This window comes from Ambystoma mexicanum, chromosome 11, assembly GCF_040938575.1.
Source record: "Ambystoma mexicanum isolate Mex_15411 chromosome 11, UKY_AmexF1_1, whole genome shotgun sequence".
NCBI lineage: Eukaryota > Metazoa > Chordata > Amphibia > Caudata > Ambystomatidae > Ambystoma > Ambystoma mexicanum.
In genome coordinates this window covers 1,067,172,803-1,067,190,395 of record NC_090934.1, presented here as the reverse complement: position 1 = coordinate 1,067,190,395, position 17,593 = coordinate 1,067,172,803, and positions in this window count along the sequence as shown.

The window sequence follows — 17,593 nt, the reverse complement described above, 5'->3', positions numbered from 1 at the left end:
AGGACCCTAAATCACTGAAGGATGTCGAGAAAATATTCACTCCACTGCCAAGGAAGGATTTTTTTCAAATTCCTTTCCTCAATTTATGAGGATGATGAACCATCACAGATGAATCTCGTCAATTTGGATTACAGTATCGGACACATAATGTTCTAGAGGCCTTAATTTAAGAGGACTCAAGAATAAAAGACAACCTGCATTCGGCAAGTGGGTTGGATACTTCCCCAGAAATAGATTTTGGCAGGCCAGATCCCCCAGACCATGCAGATGGATCGTACAGACAACTGATGTCTACAGTGATAGCATATCAGAGATGGAGTAGGCCTGCACCACTATTTGTGCAGGATGACCTAACTGATATTTTAGACAAGGGACCCCAGGAGGACCCTATTCTACCATTGGATGTAGCTCTGCAAAAGAGAGTTAATGCCAACTGGGAGACGCAAGAGTTACTTCGAGTTGTGAACAAAAAACTAACCAGCAAGTACTGTGCGTGAAGTAGTGACCCGTACTATCTAACAAAACATCCAACTCCTGAACGCTTGGTAGTTCAGGCTGCCACTTCTATATCCAGGCAATATGCATACCCAACTACCGCCCCGGACAGAGATGACAAGCTTTATGACGCTTGGTCTAAAAATGTTTTCTTTGCAGGGAGTATGGCTCTTAAATCAGCAAATGCCACTTGTGCACTGGCCAAGTTTACTTTCACCTTATGGGATTGTATAGCGATGGGTTCTGAATATATTCCCGAAAGGGAAGAATAAGACACTTTTTAAACATTGTCATGGATGAGAAAGATGCGATGTGCGAATCCCTCCAGACTGGTCTCGACTCTGCGGACAGTATCAGCAGAGCTGTGGTGGCTAGCACTGTAACGCACAGATTTGCCTGGTTGAGAAAATCTGGTTTTGCTCCAGATGTATAATCCAGACTGCTTAACATGCCCTTTGACGGCACTTATTTATTTGGCAGCAAGGCTGACGAGAGCTTGGAGAAGCTGCAGACCTCCAAAGCTGCAGCCAAATTTCTTGGTACAGCAATCAGCCCGCCACCTACTCGCCCCACAGCTACAGCTTGGAGAGGCAGGTCCTTTCACTATTATTCCTCAGTTGTGAGAGGTCTGTTGAATCAGAGGTCAGAAAAGATTCCCCCGTGGTGGACGGGGAAGAGGTGCTAAGACCGCCCAGGCAGGGGCTGCTTTACCCTCAGACACGGCATCAGCCACATTAAAACCTTTCTGAGGCCTTACTCCACAAGACCCCGGTGGGAGACAGACTCTCATAGCATCTGAAAGAATGGCAGGGTATTACTTCAGATGCATGGGCATTGGAAACAGTGGCCCAGCGTCACTGCCTTCCTTTCTAAAAAGGCCCCAGGATCATCCGCTGAGGAACAGGTCTTTCAAAGTTCCAGATCCGCTCCTTATGCAGTACATTTTTACCCTACAGAGAAAGGTGCTATAGAAACAGTACCTGTAGATGAGAGGAACAAGAGTTGGCACTCCCCTTACTTTCTAATACCCAAGAACGAGGGAGGATTGAGACCCATCTTGGACTTAAGAGACACGTTCAAGATGGTTACCCTTTCTCAAATCCTTCAGGCCCTCCATCTTCAGGACTGGATGGTATCATTGGACATTCATATGCTTCATATGCTTACTTTCATGTGCCAATCCATTAAAAGCACAGAAAGTACCCACGGTTCACCATTGGCGGTTCTCACTATCAGTTTTGTGTTCTGCCATTTGGGCTGAACTCCACCCGAGGGTTTTCACCAAGTTGATGGCAGTGGTGGCAGTGAGTTTCAGGAGAAGGGGGGATTCTTATCTACCCCTACCTGGATAATTGGCTGATCAGAGCATGCTCCCCTGAACAGGCCCTGGAACATCTCTTCTCTGCCTGTCGCTCCCTCCACAGACTGGGCTTCTCCCTCAACTTTAAAAAGTCCCACGTGATACCATCTCAAAGGCTCCAATTCATCGGGGCTGTTCTAGACGCTTCCTTGGGAAAAGCCTTGCCACCCGAGGTGAGGGCTCAAGACAGTCTGCAGATGGTCAACAAATTCTAAAATGTCTTTCATCCTTCAATTCTCTGAGCTTGCTCGGCCTCATGGCATCATGCATTTTCCTGGTGCCAGAGACTCGTCTGAGAATGTGATCCCGCCAATGGGTACTCAGGACTTAGTGGTTACAATTCTCAGGCAAAATGTCAGACCTCCTTCAGGTTCCAAGCAGAGTAGCACAAGATCTGCTGTGGTGGACCTACCAAGAAAACATTCTGAAAGGAAAACCTTTTTGGCAACTACGGCCAGAGATAATTGTAGTGACAGATGCCTCACTCACAGACTGGGGATCCCACACCAACGATCAAACACTCAGTGGTTGTTGGTCTCTGTCAGAGTCCAAACTATGCATCAATCTTTAGGAGCTGAGGGCAATCAGACTACCGCTGAAGGCCTTTCTGCCCTTTGTACGGGGAAAGAATGTCCTGATAATAACCGACAACACAGTGGCCATGTACTACCTCCAAAAAGAGAGGAGGTGTAGGGTCACTACCACTGTGCAGAGAAGCAATACACCTCTGGTACTGGGCAATTCAAGAAGGAATATCTCTATCAGCAGTTCACCTAGCCTGAGAGGAGAACACAGCAGCAGACGCTATGAGCAGGCAAAGCACAGTCGCCCATGAGTGGGAATTAGCTCAGGAAGTCCTTCAAGAGATCTTCACCCTTTGGGGAACCTATCAAGTGGATCTGTTCACGACCAAGAAGGTGGTCCCTTTTAGATGCAGTACACCTATGGCGTTATTGTTCTTGTTACACCTGGTTAATGTGGGGCTCCAGGTTGGTACAATTAAAGGGGATCTGGCAGAGCTATCTATTTTTAAGCACTCCTCTGAAGAGGTATCTTTCTTCAAGATTGCACTGGTTATATATAATTCTTGAAAGGATTGACAAATATCTTTCCTCCGGTCCCCTTTCAAGTCCCAGTTTGGGATGTCAACCTAGTTCTAAAATTCCTCTTATGTGCTCCATTCAAACCTATCCACTCCTGTCCTTTGATTGTTGACTTTAAAGACCATTCTTTTAGTGGCCCTTACATCAGCCCGTAGGGTGAGCGAACTTCAAGCCTTGTCCTGCAAGCCTCCTTACACGTTTCATTTAACTCAAAAAAATAATTTTACCTTCTGTCTATCCCCCACCTCATTCTGGAAAGGAAGATGAGAGGCTACACAGGCATGACCCAAAACGTGTGCTTAGCTTCTATATTTCCAGGATGTCTAAATTAAGACGGGACGATCAACTGTTTATTGGATATACGGGCCACAAATAGGGTATGGCTGTTTCAAAACAAACCTTATCTAGGTGGATCATCTGCAATCTCTGAATGCTATAGGTTAGCTGGAAAAGATCCTCCTGAGGGTCTCGGAGCATATTCGACCAGGGGCATTGCTACTTCCTCTCCCGATTCAGGATATTTGTGCGGTGCCAACATGGTCATCAGTCCACACATTCACCAAGCACTATAGTCTGGACTCTTCCTCAGGCCGGCAAGGTGTTTTTGGGAAAGGAGTGTTACATTCTGTACACACAGGCCAATAGGAACTCCTAAATTCTGACTCCTTCCTCCAGAAATACAAACACTGCTCTGGGAGTCTATCATAAGATGAGGAATATGTGGGAGGACACAGTCCATTCAAAGAACAAGTTACTTACCCATGGTAACGTTCTTTCGACTGGATGTTCCTCCCACGTATTCCTCATCGACCGTCCAAGCCTACCCCACAGTTGAATTTCCATTTTATTACAGTTTACACTCTTTCAGGGTGAGTAGCTGTCGGACGTAGGATAAACCTATACACGTAAAAATCGGAACTGAAGCCAACAGTCGCTGCATGCGCTATATACCTTCAATGACAATCGACACTGAGACAGAGGTCCTTGAGGGACATCAAGTCGACAGGCATCGATGTGCAGCACCCCCTGCTTTAAAAATGTTCTGGGGCAGCTATAGCTGGATATGGAGATATCATAAGATGACGAATATGTGGGAGGAACATCCAGGTGAAAGAATTTTACCATGGGTAAGTAGCTTGTTGTTCTGGTACATGCCAGCCTGGGCCAGCCACAACCAGTCCATCAGCAAGTTGCATCAAACGCTATTCTGCCAGACAGCATCCCTGTCTACAGGTGGTGATTGGCCCATTCTGTTAGCCTCTTTTAACTACCTACTCACAAATAGAGACACCTTTGCTAATCAATCCTGTGAGGCTTGAAAAGAAATCCCCAATGATGAGCTACACAACCTTATGTAATGTATTTGTCTTTGCTGAAATAAACAAGTTTGGTTATATTTCATTTGTAATTATGCTCTTTTCAGATTAAAGATCTGATTGGCATGATATGATAAACATGTCCAAAATACGACTGACATTTATTTAGCAGCTGTTTGAATAGAATTACTTAAAATTCTCCATTCGGTACAGTGTGATTTTTGTTAATCTCTATCTGAAACCCGGATGAATTCCTCCGTCTTGCATTTTCTTAAATGTTGCATCAACCTACTTCCTACCTGGTATTTCCTCCCTATGCTAGAACATTTACTGGTTAAGTATAGAATTTGCCATTAGGGAAGAATTCCTTTTTAAGTGGTTCTGCTATCCCATATTATGGGAACCCCAAACCTTTTGCTTTTTCCTGTTTTTTCTCTAGATCTGACATTATTTGTGTGATAAAACGCTGTCAAAGAAATCCTCTTTTCCTATTGTAGCTGCCTATGATCCTTGGACAGGAGTGCTTTCAAGCACCCCATTTCTGTTGTAGGGTGATTCCATTACCTTGTAAGTGTTCTGTGGCGTAGGCTGGTGGCGCTACATGTAGATTTTACTTCACCAGCAGTTGTAGCCATGTTTACATTGTTAGTAGCCAAATGGCTCTACCTTTTAGACACTTGGGGTCTAATGGCAATTTTACCAAATCCTATCCCTGCCCATTTTGTTTTATGGAACCAAACATATGTAATGGGTGGAAGACTATTCACTAGCATTGCTGTGGGCAACCTTCCACTGCATCATTTTTGGAACTTTATAATGAAGTTCCCTATGGGGCCCCAGGAAGGTGAGTGGGCAGAGCAAGACTGTGTCTAACGTGGTGGATATGGGGGAGCCTGCAGGGGCGGGGGCAGTGGAGCACCTGTCACAACAGGACCTACACAATGACCTGATGAGCATACAAACCTCTATGACCAAGGCTTTCCAAGACATATTTCATTGAATGATATCCGCAGCGCTTTACAAAATAAGACAAGTAGTGGGGCAACTATGCGAAAGGACAGACCTACTCGAGAGGGGCCTCCAGGACGTGGTTACAGATACAAAAGAGCACAGAGAAGCAATTGAATGGCTGAACGAAGCCATGCAAAATCTTGACTTACAAATGGAGGGCTTGGAGAACAGGTCACAGTGGATTCATATCTCGATCAAAAACATGCCCGAAACAATATCAGACAAGGGGCAGGTACAGAAGATTTTTTTAGATATCCTAGATGATTCGAGCCCCGAGGACGTGGGGCTGTACCGAATCCACAGAATGGGCAGGGTGACAAGAGGCCCTAATAGCAGGCCACTTGTTGTGCTAGTGGCTTTCTCACAGTTTTCAGAGAAGGAGGCAGTGCTACGGGCAGCACGGCGAAGGAACCTCTGGCGTATCAAGGATACCCAATCCAGCTATACCAGGACTTGGCTGGGATTATCCTACTCAAGAGGAGGCAGATGGGCCTGGTTGTCAGGGAGTTGGCCCATACAGGGATCCGCTACAGATGGACCTTCCCTTTTGGTTTGGTTGTTGAATGGGAGGGAGTTACAAAAACACATAACGTCTGCGCAGGACAAACCACTCTCTTGCAACTTGTCTTAAGCCAAGAATCTCAGGAAGATTGCTGCAAGTGAGTGAGGGTGAACCTATATTCATACCAGGACCTGTATTCGTCCCAGGGCCCCCTTGACTAGCCACAAGCGGAATATCTTGAGTAGGATACGTCGGCCCATTTTTGGAGTGGAAGCTAGAGAAGCACTGGGGCAAGCAGTATCAGAGCAAGAGGTAAGAAGGGTAATTAAAGCTCTGTATTTGTATTTGTATTTATTTATTTATAAAGCGCAGCCAGGCCCAGGGGCATACGGGCGCATAAGTTAGATCTAGTTACAGTTACAATTGAAAGCAGTCAATAAGGGTTACGTTACATTGCAGTTACAGGTGAGTACAAACTTAGTCATGCAAATGCATATATACATAGTCTAGTATAAGTACATTAATTACAAAAGTGTGCCAGTGACAGTCAATCATGATGGGATCAGGCGGTTAGGCGTCATAGAGTCCATGTTGTGAAGCCAACACTTCGTGTTACGTTTAAATAGGTTAAATGAAGGTTCTGCTCGCAAAAGCGCAGGTATTGTGTTCCATAATTTAGAGGCTTGTACAGGGAAGCTAGCACCACCCGAGTTATGAAGTTTAAATCTCGGTATGGACATAGTGTTAGCTTGTGCTGCTCTAAGTGGTCTTGAAGTGTGAGGTGTAAGTTGGTTGGTGAGGTAGGCTGGTGCAAGGTTGGCCCTGGCTTTATGTGTAAGGGCCAGAGTTTTAAGGGATATTCTGTGCTTGACTGGAAGCCAACGTGGTTTGCGTCTGGTCTCCGAGATGTGCATCTTTTTTGGGGATGTTGAGGGCAGCTCTGATGGCATTATTTTGAATTACTTGCAGTTTGTTGATATTTTTGTAGCTAGTGCCTAAGTAAAGGGCATTACAATAGTCTATCTTGGATAGGACTAATGCTCTAGCAAGAGTAATGCAATTGGGTGAGGAGATGAACAGCCTACATGCAGTGATCAGCTTACAGGTGTAAGCGGCTGATGATGCTACTGCATTAGTTTGTTTGGAGAAGGATAAGGTGGCATCGATGTAAACCCCAAGGGTTTTGGTGTTATTTGACACGGGGATGAGATTGCCATCTATGGTGAAGGATTTAAAAGCGGGATTGAGATTTTTGAGTTTGGCGTGAGTGCCAAGGATGATCAACTCGGTTTTTTCGTCATTGAGACAGAGTCCATGATGTGCCATCCATGCTTGAATTACTGAGTAGATTTCATTAAGGGTTTTGCTGTCTGTTTCATAGTTCCCCGGGATAGGAATGAGTATCTGGGTGTCGTCCGCGTAATTGGTATACGTAACACCCAGATAGTCAAGGATATCAAAGAGGGGCTTTGTGAATATATTATAGAGTGTCGGGGACACGCAAGAGCCTTGCGGGACTCCACAGGGTACTGGTGAAGGTTCAGCAGAATCAGTGGGAGAGAAGACCCTCATGGTTCTGTTCGCCAAGAAGGAACTGATCCAGGCCGTGGCTGCGTCTGAGAAGTGTGCTGCAGTTTTCAAGTGGTGACAGTGTTTGATGGTTGACCAGGTCAAAAGCTGCTGACAGGTCAAGCAATAAGAGTGCAAGTTTACCATTGTCTTTCAGGATTTGGATCTGGGTAGTGAGATCTATTAATGCAGTTTCCGTACCGTGTCTCGGTCGGAAACCTGACTGCCTAAGTCCTAGGAGATTGTTTGATTCTAAGTAGGCCTGTATTTGTAAATAGGCTGCTCTATCCAGTATTTTTAATAAGAAAGGTACAGTTGTTATCGGTCTATAGTTAGACGGGTTGGCTGGATCAAGAGTAGGTTTTTTAAGGAGTGGGATGACCCACGCATCTTTTAGGTTATCAGGTACTACTCCAGTTTTGAAGGAGGCATTGATGAGGTTGGTTATGAATGGTGCCAGGTCGTGCGCAGCAGCTTTGATGATCGGGGCAGGGCAGGCATCACCTTGGCAATTTGAAGGTTTAAGTTTCCTGATTTTTTTCTACTTCCCAGATTGAGAGGGGTGAGAAGCTGAAAGGTTTACAAGTTGACTTAAAGGTAGGTGATTTGTTAGGTAATTGTTTGTAGTCCGGGTCAGCAAGTAGCAGGGATTTTTTTGCGTTGATTTTAGATTGTAGGCGAGCTATTTTATCTAATAAAGCCTTCTGAATATTACTACACCATAGTGCATCTGTAACACATTTGTCTATGGGGGCAATGGGGGATTCTAGTTCTTTCAAAATCTTAGATTTCCTTTGTGTTGGATTCCGCTTGTGTAATTCTTTTGTTATATGTGTCTTTTTTAGCAAGAAAGATGGCTTCTTTGTAACTAGAGGAGGCTAGGGTTAGCTCAGTCTTATTGGATGCTGTGGGATGTTTTTTCCAATGTGACTCTGTGGTTCTCTTAGCTTTGCGTAATTCTCTTAGCTGCGGCGTGAACCAAGTGCTCTTGAATAAATCACCCAAGCCAGATGGCTTTACAGCAGTATTTTACAAAACATTTATGAGAACCCTGGTCCTGCATCGAACAGAGCTCTGCAACCACTTTTGTGGGTCTGGTTGTATTTCGATGTCAATGAAGGAGGCAAAAATGACCCTAATTCCTAAACCTAACAAGGACCCTGATAAGTGTACCTCTTATAGGCCAGTAGCTTTAATCAACATTGATGCCAAACTCTACACTAATGTTTTGGCCAATAGATTGGAGAGCTATCTCCCCTCTTTGATCCACCCAGGAGGGTCAGGGATTGTGCACGGACGCCATACATTTGATAAAATTAGATGCGCCGCCCACCTGGCGGAAAAGGCCCAAAAGACCTCAATCCCTGCAGTCCTCCTTTGCCTTGATGCTGAGAAGGCCTTCGACCATGTAGAGTGGTCTTTTATGTTCAAAGTAATGGGGAAGATGGGTCAGGGGAGGGAGTTTATTGGATGGTCCAGGCCAACTATAATACTCCTGCCACATTACTCCTCATCAGTGGACCCTTATCCCGGATATTCTCATTAAGTAGAGGGACCAACAAGGGGTGCCTTCTCTACCCTCTGCAATTTATTTTGAACCGCTACTACAGACCCTTCAGGAGTACAGCGAGATCCACGGAATTCCCTTTGGTGGGAGTCACCATAAAATAGCTGCCTTTGCAGTCTAAATGTTACTTTCACTTACGAATCTGGGGACATCACTGAAGGGCTGCAGTGGGGTGCTCTCAGACTTCAGGGAAGAAATTGGGAATCTGCATGAGGAACCAGAAAAGGTCCAAGAGCTACTACTAGGAAAGAGAGGTATGTAATAAGCAACATACTTCAACACCCTTTTGGGATAAGGGCGTATTTAGATGTAATTAGAGATTTACACTTTATAATTAATTACTAATAGGGTGTCCTTTTTGATTAACAGGGTATTCCCTCCAACTAGAGAAGATTTTTAATATCGGCACAAGACCCATTCCCCTGAAGAATGTCCTACATTGTTGTATATTAAGGACAGAAACTTGTACAAGTCGTTTTTTTTTTAAATATGCCAACATGAAATAGGCTGAAAATAGTGAGGCATGGGAATCAGAGTGTTATTTGTTATACACATTTGAGATCCTTGATAAGTTACTGCAATGTACTCATGCATGGTGCTTCTACCTGTGTTGTTTTAACATGATGTATGTGTTTTATGTATGATCATTTTTATGATTGTTTTAATGAATTTTGACGATTAGTGATTAATACAATTTTGTGATAATAAATTCAATTTTTTATGGGAAGAACCTAAGCTAAGGTGACACCGTATAGAGCATAGGACTTTCTTTTTGTATATAGGTCTCAGGCTTGAACATTTATATCACCAAATCCAAATTGTTAAATTTGACGGTGGAGGCAAGAGATGGAGCGGCTCTGAAGGCCTCCTCACCCTTTATCTGAAGCCTTGGGGGATTTGATGTCTGGGAATACACAAAACTCAAAAACTCATGGGCTGGTCCACAGAAAATTACCCCCCATGTTGTCAGCGATGAAAGCCGATCTCCATGAATGGAGAACTCTAGGGATTTCCTGGGTGGGGAGGATGGCTGTTGTTAAGGTGGTGACACTTCTTCGGTTGCTCTATTTGTTTCAGGCATTGCCCGTGGTGGCGCCCAGTAGTTACTTCAGAGAACTGGGGAAATTAGCAGGCACTTTCATTTGGCCGGGCAAGAGACCCAGGATTAATCGTAACCTATTAATGTCCCTGAGGAGGGAGGGATGGCACTTCCTAACTTGCAACTGTACTTCGATGCATCCCAATTGCAGATCATAAGGGAAGGGGGCACAGCTCAGGAGGGGAAACTGTGGGTGGGTATGGACCGAGCAGTGGTGAGGCACGATCTGAGAGAGGCTACCACGGCAGGACAGGCCTCAACATATGTATCTAAGCCCCATTATGAAGTTGGTTGCGGACACATGGGATAAACTGATATAACACTCAGTGTCCTAATAAGCAAGTTCCAATGCTTCTTCCAAGTTCCAATGCTGGTACTCGATGCTTCTTTCCCTGCTACACCGTATTGATTAATTCAATACTTCAAGAGGGCTACATAAGTGTGAGAAAAGAAATCACTTTTAGAAGACATTTTTTTTCTTTTCGTTTTACTTAGAGGGCTTTTTCCATTGCCCCTTCTGTTTATTGTTTTTTAAATATTTTTTCAGGTTATTGTAGACCAAATGTAAGGAGTGAAAATGTAGACTCTGTTCTGACAGTGCCTATGAATCCTGTGTTGATCTATGTTTGGCCTGCAGGGTATCATTCGTGTGTTATTCAACCTTTTTGCAGGTGCACAGGCAGAGTGTATTCTGTTAGTCTCAATGGTTGTCACATACAATCCTTAGTCAGCGTCGCTAATTGTTAGCTGGGGGTAGACTCTGAAACTAGTTTCAGAATGATCTAGTCCCTCTAGGTGACATTTCGGCAGTACACCATGAATTCAACTCCATTCTTGTGGACATCGAAAGAAAAAAGGAGAGGGACAAGCGCTGAGTTAAGGTTGTGTTTATATGTAATGTGCATAAGTTAAAATACACATACAGAGCGTAATAGAAGGAAAAACTATGGCCCCTAGTGGCTGTATGTACACTAACTTTGGGTGACCAAGCCGGCTACAGAGTTAGTGGGTAGGAGGATGTCAGTGAAGTACCCGGAATTATCCGATTAAGTTATGTACGGTTGTCTGGTCTTGTGGTTGTCTTCGGGGTTTATCACATGGGGTGACCTGCCTTCAATCATGTGTAACGGCATACACTGTGCAAGAAAGATATATAACAGAGGTGGAATTGTCACTATCATAGGGTCATATGATACATCAAGTATGTGTGTTCATAATTCCAAATAGCGGTCTGCTGAAGTTATCTGGTTTCATATATAGCTTGTAAACTCATTCAGCAGCAATATCGGACGTTCAGAGGCTTTCTCATACCTATGAGAGAGCAGAACTAACCGGGGAAGAGTGTTGCAAAACAGGCTGCTCAAAAGTTTTCTGAGCAAAAGTGGTCTGAGTAGTCTGTGCTGAGAAGTTCTTTACCTAAGAGGCAAGAGGTTCAGCTCCCGTGTTGGGCTGCATGTCTAGTCAGGCAGCACGTGTCTCGGAGGACATATCATTCTACACACGCTGAATATCTCGGGATCTGAGTGACCAAAGGGAGACGGTTCATTAAGGCTTGTCAGGCAGTCTAGATGATGTGTTGAGCTTGTATTATAACTTGTAGCTAGCCGGTCCCTGTCATACTTTTACCCCGGAGCGTGCTGCAGAGTGCATATCCTAGCTATTACTTGCATCGGGACGCGGCAAGGAAAACGCTATACTTATGCACATGCGCGTCGCGCCATGTGCACGAGTGATTGAAGAGGCTGTATTGGTGCCGGCCATGTTGTAACAATATTGCTATGTTACTGCATGAGGGGAGATACACATGGCCCGTGATTGATACAGGAATATGTGAAACTCTGTGAGTCAGAGGGACACAATATACCAATTCTAGAGTGAGGTACTTAAGGCCTGGTATACAAAGCATGAAAAATGTGGATAGGGAAATAACAGAATGAGGCATAACGATGGTGTGAGGAACCATGTTTGCAGATGTTGTACAAAAACGCATGCAAAACTCGTAAAGTTCAGAGACCTGTATGTGTGACCCCAATTGAGTGTGTGTATTAGATTTATATGGGCATCAAACAGTCTACTTCCAAATATTGTGCTGTGGCACCATTTCATTCATACCCAATGTATAGGCCTGTAGTTTGTAGATCCGCCAGGCCTCCTTATACAGGAGGGCATTCTTAGTGTTGGTGTTGCTTCTCACCAGGACCATCACCTACCACAGTATATCATCCAGCCCATGATGAAATTCAATAAAGTGTGTGACCAGGGGCGCTGTATGCACTTTACATTTAATTTTCGAGCGATGCTCCCCGATCCTTTTGTTGACAGTGTGTGGTCTGCCCTACTGTACCACTTTGCAGAATTTTGCAATTCGAAAAGTGTATCAGCGTCCATTCCTTTCCTACTATCACAAATGATTTCATTTTCTTTGTGTATTTACAAGATGTGCAAGGTTGATGTCCAGTTATCTCCATCAGGTCCCACAATGAGCTTCTTGTTTCTTTCTTGGCAAGCCATGCATGCGTTAGATACTCTTTGAGATTCTTCGCACTTTTCAGCGCCATTCTTGGTAATGGTTCGTCTGCCATACTCAGCTGTACCAGGGGCCAGAATGTTTTAATTATCGCTCTTGTTTTTCCGGTATTGGGGCCGAGGTTGGCACACATGTTAGAATTTCGTCATCAGTGCTCCTGGATTTAGGAGCTAACATTGTGTCTCTCTGGGTGCATCTGGCTCTTTTTTGCATTTCCTAGCAGTTTCTAAGGGTATCCTCTTGCCCTTAATTGTTCCTCCAGGTCGTCTGCATGATGGTGGAAATCAGTGAGTTCCAAGTAATTTCTATGTATCCTCAGATACTGTCCATATGGGAGGTTCTTCTTCAAATTCTGTGGGTGGTGGCTTTCAAAACATAGCAGCATATTCCTGTCCGTACTCTTTTTGTAAAAGGTGCATGATAGCTTTCCCTCTTTGTTCATAATTGTCAGGTCCAGGAAGTTTGTCTTGTGAGCTGCTGCACATTGTGAACCATATCTCTGATACTCTGCCATTCAACCGCTTGTACAATTCTTCTAGTGTACTGAGATCACCCTGCCAGATGAAGATGCCATCTATGTAACATTTCCAATTCGTGATCTTCTGTACGAAGGGGTTGGTATTGGCAAATACGTACATTTCTTCATAAGCAGCCATATAGAAAATGGCTAGGCTGGGGGCAAACGCTGCACCCATTGCTGTACCACACGTTTGAAGGTAGAATGTATCCTTAAAAAGAAAGACATTTCTTGAAAGGGCTAACGTCAGACGTTCTACAATGAAATTTACTGGGACCATAACCTGGGTCATGTGGTGTTAGATGGTTCCGAATACACTCTTGTACTACTACCTGCGGAATGCTGTTATACAGTGCTTTTATATCCTTTGTAACCAGAAGCTGAGTTTCTGGATCAAACAAAGTATCTTCCAAATAGTTTATCGTACTTGTAGTGTCTTTCAGGTATGAGAGTCTCTTGACTAAGTGCTTTGAGGAAATAGTCAATACATTTACACAGTGGTTCGAAGATCATATACCCTGAGTCTATTGGTCTGCCAGGTGGATTATTGGGGTCCTTGTGTATTTTTCGCAGGGCATAGAATGCTGGGACTCTATCTTGCGAGTTATTGAGATGGACCAGTTTGTTTTTGGTGATGAATTTGTTGAGGTAGGCAACATTTTTGCTTTCTTTTATTTCATGGACAATGTCTCCCGCTGGGTCTTTTTTCAATTTTGTGTAGTTATCACCATCCCCCAGTAGGTCAAGTATCATATGTTGATATTGTTCCAAAGATGGAATCACAATATCGCCCCCTTTGTCTGCGGGTTTGATGATAATCTCCCAGGTTCTCACTGAGAGTTTTCAGCGCTGCTCGTTCTTTGATCGACAGATTATGTCTGTCTTGGTGTTTGGTATATTTAAGTTTCGATATCTCTCTAAGGACACATTTTTCAAATGAAAGGATCTCTCTCGGTACCTGGTTCTCATTCGGGCTAAAAGTTGATCTTAGTCGTAGACCTGTATCCTCTTCTAGTTCACTAATTTCTCCCTCTTTAAAGAAAGATTTGAGCCGGATAAACTGGCCAGGAAATGCGGAATAACAACCTTTCCATCCCTGCTTATGCCCATCTTTAACAACCCACGTCTTTCACCGGTTACAGAACCAAGGTCATTTTCCCAGTGGCAAAAAGGTGACATGTTTCAGGGCCAAGTCATAAGATCCTTTGTGGAGTATAAACAGTGCGTTGGCGTGGATGAGCAGGAATGGTTGAGGTACTTTTAGATTAGACATTGGCTCCTTGACCCAGGGAACAAGGCTGCAGCGGCCCGTCAACTTCTCAAAATCCTCACTACGCAAGATGGGGCAAAGGGCCTAATTTCAATCCTTTACAGAATTCTGGATGACACCATCCCACAGGCGTCGTGGCCTTACATGGCGCAAATGGAGAAGTCACTCGGGAGAGGAATACTTAGGGAGGAGTGGGAATGACTTTTGCGGGTAGGCCCCAGATTGGTGAAAGCATCACAGGAATTCTGGTATAAAATAATATTTAGGTGGCACTATACTCCTGCCTGACTTCACAAAATCTACCTGGAGTCCCCGCAGATGTGCTGGAGAGGGTGAGGGGGCCTAGGTTTGTGGTCCCACGTTTGGTGGAAATGCCCATAAATAGAACCATTCTGGAGGGAGGTGCAGGAGGCGTTGGCTCGGGCATTTGTGGAAGAGGCAAGGGTGCCCAGGAAAGCTTGAATGGTGCTTATACTTGTAGCAATGCTACTAATAGCACAACGTTGGAAGGGAAAGGAGATCCCATCAATCCAAGGTTGGCTTCGTAAGGTTTGAGACTTTGTGACGTTAGAGTGGGCAACATATTTATTTATTTATTGTTCGCTTGTTAGGCACTTATAGAGCAAGTAAATTCTGTTTCAAAGCGCCCACAGGGCAGCAGGGAGGGGACAAGGGTATGAGAAACATTAAAAATACATTCAAAATATTAAATACAGTGGGGAGGGGAGGACAAACTTGCTATGCCTTATAAGTGTTCAGAATGTGCAAGTGCAGGAGGGAGGGGGTTGGGATAGGTGCTGGGGTGCTCATGGGTGAGCAACAGGTGAAGTGCAATGATTGGTAAGTGCGAGCTTCCAGGATGCAGGGTGTGCTGAGGCAAGTGCTGAGGATAGACAGAAGCTGGAGGCGATTCGGTGTGGGAGGTTAGGGCCCAGAGGATGCATAAGGGCCTTGAACACCAAACAAGCAACTGTGAGAAATAGCAGAGGAGAGGGGGGGGAGAAGGAGGTAAAGAGGACATTCTTGAGGAGCTTCCGGAATTTAAGAAAGTCCTGCTCAAGAGGAAGAAGGAGGTGGAGGCTGTTCTAAAGAAGGGCCCCAGCTGAGGAAAGAGATCGACCTCCTGCCCTCTGTTTAGCAAAACCCTTTACACACAGAGTTGGTGCCAGAGGAGCGCAGAGGTCTAGAGGCGGAATATTTAGTAAGAGAGTTGCGGATAGTGTGATCCCCAGCCCCAGAAAGCCTTGTGGATGATACAGAGGGATTTGAATTTAATCCGTGAAGCAACCATGAACACTAACTTAACCCATTTTGCGAGCGACTGGAGGGAGGCACTGTCATTTCTCAAGGAAAACTGTAGAGTTCATTGGTGCCCACAACGCTTGAAATTATTGGACTTATGTAAGACCTATTGAGTGTAATGCAGCTACCCTTTTGTGTTGAATGTTTAGTTCTGGTAAGGTGGAGGGGGGAAGAGGTTGGCGGAGAATGAGGGAGGTGGTTGAGGGGACAATGAAGTTTGGCAATGCATCATTCACAATGGGGTATGTTTGCAGTTTCGGAAAAATGTATAAAACGATTTCAACCAAAAAAATAGAATGTGCTGACTGAATCTTTTTTATTTTTTTTATTTTTATTTATTCACCATGTGAACTTTTCACATAACAATGCAATACAAAAAATAACAATAAAACAATTACATTAAAAATTAATACAACAGATGAAACCATCATTTTAGAGCATCATCCAAATTCAATTGAATATCATTCAAAAATTGATAAAGTACAAACAGTGCTTGATAAGAGTGGCCATCCAAAAGCTAAGACTACACAGCATAACAGTCAATAAAATCAGTCCTGGAAATCAAATGTCTAAAATATTTGATCCTTTTAAAGTGCAATGCTGGGCAACTCATCACAACATGCTTATTTATTCATTGTGCATTTGTAGGGTGCTTATACATCAAGTAAATTGTGTTTCAAAGTGTCCATAGGGCAAACGGGGAGGGAACATGGGAACGAAAGGCAAATATAACAACAATTAGGAAAGAGCAAGGCGGTCCAACTGACAATATTCAATAAGTCAATTCACACTTCTTGGTGTGATATATACATCAAATAATACAGTCTTTCCAACTTTACAAAAATTGACACATTTTCAAACAAATCAAATGTGTAAGTGTCACAATTCACAAAACAAATTATATTAAATAATAAAATATATTATATACAAATTATATTAAATAAGAACAAAATAGTTCAGAGTCCATTGGTGAGATACATTCTCACATCGATATCACATAGCGACTGGTCACAGTTCTAGCCCACCTCTCATGATTAAACTCATGAAGGACACCCTCATTAACTTACAGATCCAGCTCTCAGAGCAAGAGGAGACTGATATACAAATCAACAAGAATTTTTACGCCACACCGCTAGCACGCCAAGGTCAGTAGGTTTTGATATGAAATCAGAGCAAAGAATTCAGTTAAAATGAAAAATTACAGTCAGAAAAAGACAGACAATATACTTTTCATTTAATTTCTAGGACCATTTGAACTTTTGAATTGTCCATACCTGATCAAGGGCAAACAAGCCCGAAACGCGTCGTATAGAGATACGATATACAGTTGAGGTCATCTATATGTACATCTGAATTCATCTCACCAATGCACTCTGAACAGCAGCTGTTAAACTGTTGCAACACAATACAGAACACCTTTCACACAGGCACCCCCACACCGCCTACTCGTGCCTGCCCAATGCTGAGAGGTGCAATCACTAGTCTGGTAGGCAGTACAGGCTGGAGCCTTAGCCTCTAGGCCAGAGGCTGAGCCCATGGGGACACACAAGTGTGTGTACACGTGGGCCTGCCATCAGAATTCTCATTCGCTTTGTTTTCGTTTCACAAACGTTTCACAAAAACAAAACTAATATAAATGCTGAGTAATGGCAGGCGCTTGAAACCTAAAACGAAAATCTCAGGTTCTCTGAGTTCATTAATATAGAATTGCGGTGGACAGAAATGCCCTGGACACTATCACGGGAGGTGCCTGTCACCCCGGGGTGGGACAACCAGTGGATGTCTTCCTTCAAGGAAGACATCACCCTCTTGACCCAAAACACCGAACCTGATTCCCAAATCATTTTATTGGGAGATCTTAATTTAGGCCTTCATGACCTAAATGACTCTAACGCCATAGCCATAGAAAACTCTTTCTCACAACTGGGCTTCAAGCACTGCATCAATGAGCCTAC